Source organism: Peromyscus eremicus, chromosome 19 (assembly GCF_949786415.1).
Source record: "Peromyscus eremicus chromosome 19, PerEre_H2_v1, whole genome shotgun sequence".
Classification (NCBI taxonomy): domain Eukaryota; kingdom Metazoa; phylum Chordata; class Mammalia; order Rodentia; family Cricetidae; genus Peromyscus; species Peromyscus eremicus.
Genome location: NC_081435.1, coordinates 22,818,966 through 22,828,331, shown reverse-complemented (window position 1 = coordinate 22,828,331; position 9,366 = coordinate 22,818,966). Strand labels below are relative to the sequence as shown.

The window sequence follows — 9,366 nt, the reverse complement described above, 5'->3', positions numbered from 1 at the left end:
GGGTTCTCCACAGCATTGGGGCATCATCTTCAGCCTATAGGCTTAGCGTATCTGACAGACTCATTTGTGGAGTAGGATGCGCACAAGGTCAACAGTTCGACCTCACATTTGGTGAGAGCAGTTCATGTACCAGAAACACCTGAATTCCACTAGTGTCCTGTCATGATTCAGGATTTTAAATTCTGGAAATTGATGTGTTTTTTTTTTTTTTTTTTTTTTTTTTAATTCAGTTGTCCGTTCTTCTTGGCTGTGTGTATATGTGGCTTCATCTTGGCATCCCATTCTTCTCCACATCCCTCTATTAAATGCCAGTCTACTACTGAGAGGTGTTACTCTTCAAGAATAATTATTTCAGCTGCCGATCCACTGCACATCAGAAGCCATCGGCCCACTGCCTGTTTAGATGCCTTCGAAGAAAAGGGCAGGGTACCTTTTCCAGCTTGCAAAGGCCACTTCAGGGATAGTGCCATATTGTCCTGGCCTCAGAAGATGCCTTTTGATAAAGCCACAACCACACTTGTCTTGGCAAGAATCGGTAGTCCTTTGTTTTGTGTCCTGTCTGTCCATTTTGTCCTGTTTGTCAGCAGTTGATTCGAGGATACTTTGTTGTCCAGTTGCTAACTTTTGCCACAATGGAAGTTAACTCCATATGCAGTTTCTTCAATGCCCATATTTTCTCTGAAGTAGATTGGTACTGCCAGGAGCCGACATGTCTCATAGTCATAACAAAAAAGAAAAATTTTCTAAGTTATTAAAACATTTTAAATGCCATATTCTGTAGATCTCTGAAGGGTTTGAAGATGACCTGTCTGTCTAAAATATATCTGCTCAATCTTGAAAACATACCTAACGTGACTGCAAGTTCTATTGTAATGTCTAACTACTAACTTTTGTTTCTTTATATCCTAATAGTTGGTAATAATAATATTTAAGGATCAGCAAACTGCATTACAATGTTAAATGAACTATATGAGTACAATATCTTGAACAAGATTAGAATTATATGTATGGCATTTTCTAACAATATATATATATAATTTGTATACGATATAAAAAAATCCAATCCAATGTAAAGTATTTAAAACTAGTAATTGTCTTTTTCTTCTTCTTCTTCTTCTTTTTTTTTTTTTTTATAAATTTTTATTTTGCAATACAATTAAGTTCTACATACAGGCACAGATTCCCTTGTTCTCCCCCCTCCCGCCCCCCTCACCTTCCCCCCAGCCCGCCCCCCATTCCAATCTCCTCCAGGGCAAAGCCTTCCCCACAGACTGAGATCAACCTGGTGGACTCAGTCCAGGTAGGTCCAGTCCCCTCCTCCCAGGCCGAGCCAAGTGACCCTGCATAGGCTCCAGGTTTCAAACAGCCAACTCATGCAATGGGCACAGGACCCGGTCCCACTGTCTGGATGCCTCCCAAACAGATCAGGCCAATCAACTGTCTCACCCACTCAGAGGGCCTGATCCGGTTGGTGACCCCTCAGCCATTGGTTCATATTTCATGTGTTTCCATTTGTTTGGCTATTTGTCTCTGTGCTTTATCTGACCTTGGTCTCAACAATTCTCTCTCATATAAACCCTCCTCATTCTCGCTAATTGGACTCCCAGAGATCCACCTGGGGCCTAGTCATGGATCTCTGCATCCAGATCCCTCAGTAGTGGGATGAGGTTTCTAGCACGACAATTAGGGTGTTTGGCCATCCCATCACCAGAGTAGGTCAATTCGGACTGTCTCTCGACCATTGCCAGCAGTCTGTTGTGGGGGTATCTTTGTGGATTTCTGTGGGCCTCTCTAGCACTTTGTTTCTTCCTATTCTCCTAAATCTTTTACCTATACTAAAATTTTTTGAATATGTTAGATTGACAGAAAAATTCCAGTTACATTATAGCAAATTCCCTCTGTGCTCCCCTCGCCTCCCTCGGTTTAGTATCCCTAGTGCTGTAGACAGTGGCTCCAAACAGAAATGTCAACTTGCTGATCTCCCATGAGCTGTAAACGAGGTTTCAAAAAGGAGTCTTTATAGAGATAAGTAGGTAAAGCATCTCAGAACGAGATTATATAGATTATCCTGGAGATCTTAAACCTAATAACAAAAGTTTAGCTTTGTAAAGATGGGAGAATTATGATATCTGTGCTTTTCGTTTCAAACAAGTGAGTTTGCTAAGTCTACAGCAAGCAAAAGGAAAGGAATAAGTAGCAAGTAGCAGATGGATAGGAATGGCGGCTAGACATCATCCAATCGGGAGTTTACAGCATCCAGCAGAGATTGCTGGAGTAGCCCAGCTGAGAGAGCAAACAAAGGTACCTTCACCAAATCGGGGTTTACAGCATCCAGCAAAATCCAGCGAGGGAAGGTGAGGCAGTCAGCTGGAGCTCCCACCTGAGCAGCGTCTCCACGGAGAGTTTCCTGTGACTGGATTTCTGGCTTCCTGTGTCCGCTGCCAAGTGCTTTTATATCATGGAATAAACCAAAGAAACCTCTGTTGGAAATGGTTCCCCTTCTTGCTTTTCTCAAAGACAGTGTTTTAAACCGAAGCTGCTTCCTGTTTTCCCCTTTTCAGCGTTAAGGGGCCAGGACTGGATTTTGGAGGATACTTGATATAAACATATATGGGTCTGAGACGTGGGGTAACCCTGTTTCTAGACCCGGCTTCCCAGTGAGCTCGAACAGTGCAAGGCAATGTATGCTACAGATGTGCAGGCAGGGGCATGGGGAGGAGGGGAAGGGCTAGTTTTTCTGGTTCCTTTTTCTGCTCGGTATACCACAGTCCACACAGTTGCTGGGTGTCTACAGAACCCACTAGTTGCCCACAGTCTCTAAGTCTTTTTTAAAAATGTAATTAATTAGTTAATAACTTTAACTTTAATTGATTCTTTGTGGATTTCACATAATGTATTCCGATCCCACTGATCTCCCCTTCCCCACATATCCGCCTTCTTTCTTATCCTTGCAACCTCCTCCCACAAACAAGACAAAATAAAAACAAAAACAAAAACAAACAAAACAAAGAAACCAAACAAAATAAATGAGAGAGAGAGAGAGAGAGAGAGAGAGAGAGAGAGAGAAGAGAGAGAGAGAGAGAGAGAGAGAGAGAGAGAGAGAGAGAGAGAGAGAGAGATTGAAGAATCTTGTTGTGGAAGCTGTAGTATGGCCCATTGAGTCAACACAGCTTACCCTTTAGTCCATTCATCTTTACTTCCAAGTTTTCATTGCCATGAGTCATTGGTCTGACTTGAGGTCTCTGACTTCTGCTGTGCCACCAATAATGGGCTTTCACTGGGTGAGATGTTGGTGAGCTCTTGGATGTCCTGTGTCCAGTGTCATGGAGATCCTGCTATTTTGGATCTGTAGATTCATCCCCTTCACCTGCTCCAACAGTTCATAGATGAGGTGGATGTTGGGGTGGGCCAACTCATAGCCCTGGTTCTGGGCCTGGATGGTAGCTGGGTTGGTCAGCCCACCAGCTTTCCTTCATGGTTGCTACCTGGGTGAGCTCTCCAGCACTGCCTGGTCTAACTCACCCAATGCAGCCTGCAGCAAGGAGCAGGGCCAGTTCTCCTGCTCTCAGGTCCTCAGATCCAGGTCACCCCCACTCCCACCACCAGGGCCAGCTCTACTGTTTTGCTCAGGTGAGTTGCAGGGCCCTCTCTCCTGTTTGCTGTAGGGGGGTATATGAGGGGTAGGTGGGCAGGGTCAGCTCTTCTGCTCTCCTGCCCTCAGGGCTGTCTCACCTGGGCACTGGACAGCCGAGTCAGCTCTAGTGTGCTGTCCAGGTGGGGTGCAGGGCCTGTGTGCTCTCCTGTGTGCTGCAGCTAGTGAGGGGCAGGGCTAGTTCTCTCACTCCTGTGACCCCCACACCCAGGTCTCTCACCTGCCATAGATAGCAAGGGGTGGAGGGGGAGACACTCTTTGCCTCACCCATGCATGGCAGATGATGGGGGACAGGCTCAGCTTTCCTGTTCTCACACCCTCAGAGTCAGCTCACCTGAGTCCCTGACTCAGCTCTAGTGTGTTGCCCAGGTGAGGTGCACCCCTGTGATGATGGATAACGCCATCTTTCCCAAGTGCAGGGGTGAGCTCTCCCCTGAGGGGCAGGGCCAGCTTTCCTGCTTCAGTATCCATCGAAGAGAGGACCAGCTATCCCAGGGCCAGTGAAGATGGGGGCTGGTTCAGCACAGCATGGTTCTGATAACTCCCTGTGCTAACACGGGCCATGGACATCATCACAGACTCTTATCTACAGTAGAACCATGGGCCCCGACATGGTCCTCAGCAGTAGCTGGGACCTGGACATCACCATGGCTCTCATAGGAGCACAGGCCACCCGGATCAGTATGGTCCCTGTGGCAGCACAGCCCTCAGGCACCAACGTGGTCTCAGGTGACTGGTCAGACCCTGGGCATCTGCAGAGCCCTTAGTGGTAACAGGAGCAGACCCTGGCTGCTTCAGGGCCATGGACCCAGACATGGCCCTAGGCAGTGGCCCAGGCCCAGATGTCTCCATGGCCCCAGGTGGCTGCACCAGCCACCCAGACCAGTATGGCCCCGACAGCATCATGGTCCTCAGACACTGACAGTCTCAGGTGACTACCAGACCCTTGTCATCCCCACAGCCCTTGGCAGTAACAGGAACATTTGTTTGTTTGTTTGTTTGTTTGTTTGTATGGTACTGACTGTCTTAGCAGGTTAGGTAGTTTGTAGATATTCACTACTCTGGGTTTGTCTGCCATCTTCTCTCGTAATTAGACTAAATAAGAGTTTTGGAGATGACTAGCACAGAGTGCCTTTACTGTTTTTTGTTTGTTTGCTTGTTTTTTGTTTTGTTTTTTTGAGATAGGGTTTCATGTAGCTTAGCCTCCAAGTTTCTACATGGCCAAGGATTGCCTGGAATGCCTGATCCTCCTGCCCCATCTTCTGGAGTTCTGGGATCCCAGATATGTGCCTCCACACCCAGCTTTCCCTTTTTACAACCTCCTAAAATTTAAAAAATGATTTTATTATGCATAGGAGTGTTTCGCCTATATGTATGTGTGTGCACTGTGTGCATGTCTGCTGCCTGAAGAGGCTGTAAGAGGCTGTCAGATCCCATGCAGCTGGAGTTACAGACGCTTGTGAGCCCCCAGGTGGGTGCTGGGAGTTAAAGCAGGGTCCTCTGGAAGAGCAGCCAATGCTTTCAACGGCTGAGCCGTCTCTCTAGGCTGCCTGCTGCATCACCGCAGAGGATGCGCATCTACAGACTTGATCGTTGATGCTGTTGGTCTTGATCATAGATGAGGCAGCTTTCTAGGTTTCAATATTATAGTCGGATATTCGATTTTATTGCCCAAATTGCTTCGACTCACGTTCCCATTTTCTTACACTTTTCTTACGGTATTGGCTTAAGTTTCCTTTTTTGTTCCCAGTCTATTCATTTCTATTGCTATATGACAACACACCCCTAAACCCAGGGTCTTATAAGAGGCATTGTTGTGTAGTTCCTATAGGTCTGGAATTGGGGTGCAGTTTAACAGTGGGGACCTCTGGTTCCTCACAAAGCTGCGCTGCAATGAAGGTGTGGGTGGAAAGGGAGAGGGTTCCGGTCCCTTCCTGGGGAGGATCTGGGTCCCTGCACATGGTTATTAGCCCTCACAGCCTCCCCAGCCATAGAGCAAGTGTGAAGAAAGGGACCCAGATGGAAACCACAGCCTTCTGTAACCTACTCATGGAAGGGGCTCCTACTCCCTTGTTACATGTGAGTCATTCATCCAACCTCCACTCGGAGGGAGGAATTCTAAAAAGGCATGAGCATGAGGAGGCAGGAATCTCAGAGGAGACTGCCCACCTCCTGGAGTATTCTCTCTACAGTTATGTGAAGTCACTCCAGTGAATTAGAATGGGCGGAGGAGAAAAGAAGGAGGAAGCTAAAAAAATTCTCATGGGTTAGGTAGGTATTTTGTTTGCAATCATTTTAGCATGTTGTCACAATAACTGTGGTGCACACTTCTTACTAGTTATTTAATTCATCTATGACATGTGTCTTCCAAGCCATGTGTAACTATTTTGGCCCAGGATGCTGGCTATGTGAGATTTGGGAAGAGTGTTTCTGTGTTTTGAAACAGGACCTCTGCTGTGGAATAATCCTTCTGTACACTGTGAAAATGTGTTGCTCTCTTTGTTAATAAAAAGCTATTTGGCCAATTTTCAGGGCACAGAGCATGCTGGGAAAAAGAAAGGCAGAGTCAGAAGAGTCTCCAGGAGATGCAGAGGGAACAAGACATGCTGGAGGACAGGTAAAGCCATGAGCCATGTGGCAGAATATAGATTAATAGGAATGGGTTAATTTAAGTTGTAAGAGCTGGTTAGTAATAAGCCTGAGCTATCAGCTGAGCATCTATAATTAAGTCTCCATGTCAGTTATTTGGGAACTGGTGGGCAGGAAAGAAAAGTCCACCTATAGACCCCTGCCTTAGGGTTTCTATTGCTGTGAAGAGAAACCATGACCACTGGCTTACAGTTCAGAGGTTTAGTCCATTGTCATCATGATGGGAAGCATGGCAGCATGCAGGCAGACATGGTGCTGGAGAGGTAGCAGAGTTCAATATCTGGATCCAAAGGCAGCAGGAAGACATTGTGAGACACTGGGCCAAACTTGGGCATCTGAAACCTCCAAGCCCATCCTCAGTGATACACTTCCTCCAACAACACCACACCTACACCAGCAAGGCCACACCTCTTAATAGTGTCAGTCCCTATGAGCCTATGGGGCCATTTTCTTTCAAACCACCACAGCCTCAAACTTGAAATTCTCCTGCAATGGCTTCCCAAATAAATGATGGAATTATAGGCATGTGCTACCATACTTAGTGAAAGTATTTTTTTTCTTAGAGTGCACTTTTGCACAGCAGGTCATTTAGGTCACTGCCACCCAGAGTCTGGAGTTGTCCTGGTTCTTCATGCAGCAGCATGTCTGTCAACAGCAGACTGCTGACCCTCTAGAATTGGTGCATGCTTTTGGGACAGTATTCATGATGTGTGCAGAGACAGGGTAGATATGTGAAACCCACCAGTGACTTCAAGAACCCAGTGTAGTCTGGTGAGGCCAAGTTAGAGAGAGCGTTAACAAAAATGTTTGGAAGCTTTTGGGTGTCCTGAGAAGAACGAGGGGAAGGAAGAGCTGGCAAGTGGAACCTTGATAGAAGTCTCAGACAGATCTGAATTTCATACCAGGAAAACAGTTCTGTAGGAAGGCTCATGGGATAGTCTTTAAAAAAAGATTATTTTTATTTTACGTGTGTGAGTGTTTTGCTTGCACGTAAGCATGCCGCACATGAGCATGCCTTCAGAGTGAGAAGAGAGTAGTGGGTCCCTAGACTTGGATGTGAGCTGCCATGCGGATGCTGAGAACCAAACCCAAGTTCTCTGCAAGAGCACCAAGCGCTCTTAACCACAGAGCCCCTTCTGCAGTCCCTCACGTGGGGTATTCTTGTCAAGCATCTTTCCAGCCTCTGAATTTAGAATGGACTTTGGACCTGGAGAGGGAAGGATGATTCCAACCACACCGCTCCAGCCCTGCTGGGTAGCACAGCTGGGCACTTCCCACAGCAGCTCTTGTAAAATATCCTGCTCGTACTGTTCATAAGGCAGCTGCTGCAGAGCGATCCTGGTACCTCCCCAAATGACTGTCTCCTTAATGTGTCCCTTGGGTCAGAGATGGTCTGTATCACAGTCAGGCAGACCTCCCCTTTTTTATTTAACTTTTTCTTTTTTTAATCCCTAGATAGGGTTTCTCTGTGTAGCCCTGGCTGCCCTGTGACTCACTTTGTAGACCAGATTGGCCTTCAGCTCACAGAGATCCACCTGCCTCTGCCCTGCAAGTGTTCAGATTAAAAACTTGAGGACACCATGTCCAGCAACATAATTACTTGACTGAACCTTTTGAGAATTTCGCATCACGCACCCCCAACTCCACTCATCTCCTAGTCCCTCCGTCTACCTCTCCTTCCTGCAGCCATCCCCAAATGAAAACAAACAAAACAAAACAAAACAAAACAAAAACCCAAACAAGCAAGCAAACAAAAACAAAAAGAAAAACAAAAAACAAAGCCAAACAACAACAGAGCTCTTGGCTCCTCCATCTTTCCCACCTCTCCAACACCTCTTCATTGGTCTTCGTGGCACTGGGAGCCGAGGTGAGTCACACAGTATATACCCTTTTGTCCAATCAGCTTTACGTGCAAATATTCATTGCAGTGAGTCACTGGCCTGGCTCAAGGCCTCTGGTTTCTGGTACACCATCATCACTGGATCCTCATCGGAACTCCTCTCGGATATCCTGAAAGTGATGTATCTAAGACACCAGGGAAGCATAAGAACATTTCCCATTTTCCTTTGTTTGTAGGGAAATAAGCAACATTTCAATCACTTTGTTGCCTTGAGAGAAGCCCTCGACCATTAACACTGGAGGAATGCCAATTAGGGAAGGAAAAAAAAATCCTGGAAAACAGAGGCGCAAAGAATGGAGTCCTGCACCTTCAAGGACCTGGCTCTGGGGCTGGAGAGATGGCGCAGGGGTACAAGCATGTGCTGCTCCTCCAGAAGATCTGTGTTTGGTTCTCAGGACCTATGTCAGGCAGCTCACACCACCTGCAATTCCAGCTAGAGAAGATCTGATGGCCTGGCTTTTCTGGCTTCCAAGGGCACCTGCACCCGCATGTACATGCCCACACCGACACATATACATGCAATTGAAAATGAAATCAAATCTTAGAAGAAGAATCTGGGCTTGGGGACTGAGGTGGATTGTAGTGGGAGAGTGTGTGCTTAGTAGGCGTGAGGTCACAGTTTCTATTAATAGCACCAAAAAAAAAAAAACAACCCCATAAAGCATATGATTTTGAGCTTTGCACTACCCACTCCTCTTTCTTTGTGGCTCTGTAGCCTGTGTGCAGTGTATTATTTTAGGAATGAAGAAGTTAGGGAGGAGATGCCGAGTGGATGTGTTGCTTACATCTACTACTGCCTTCTTTCAGTCAATGACTGCTTTTTACCTCTTGGATAAAGTGACTCATTCATGTTTTCATTTTAGTTCAGGGAATCTGATGGGTGGAGGGAGAATTTTGAAGCCTACCTTAGTAAAAGAGCATTGTAAGTTGAAGAACTTCGCCAGGGTCTATTCTTGTCTAGCTCATCCTTGTGGGACCTGGATAAAATATCAGCCTTGTGGCCAGGGGCTCTTTTTCCCAATATGCAAAGTATTCTCCTCTTTTTGAGGTTTGGACTCAGTCTCTCAGGCTGGGATGTGTGCATGTTCGGAAGGGTGTGTTTGGTAAGTGTGAGAAGTGTCACTTGGATGTGAAGTAAACACTCTTGGCTGCGGTGATGTAATAT

The 9,366-nt window shown here is 46.4% G+C and overlaps 1 long non-coding RNA gene across 1 annotated transcript; it reads left to right on the top strand.

Annotated features, from left to right (window-relative positions):
* The first annotated feature begins 2,157 nt into the window (after positions 1-2,157).
* On the top strand, positions 2,158-8,845 carry LOC131896088 (uncharacterized). The gene is made up of 3 exons (XR_009375365.1): positions 2,158-2,301; positions 6,185-6,269; positions 8,378-8,845. It is a non-coding gene; the product is annotated as an uncharacterized LOC131896088 (long non-coding RNA).
* The last annotated feature ends 521 nt before the right edge of the window (positions 8,846-9,366 follow it).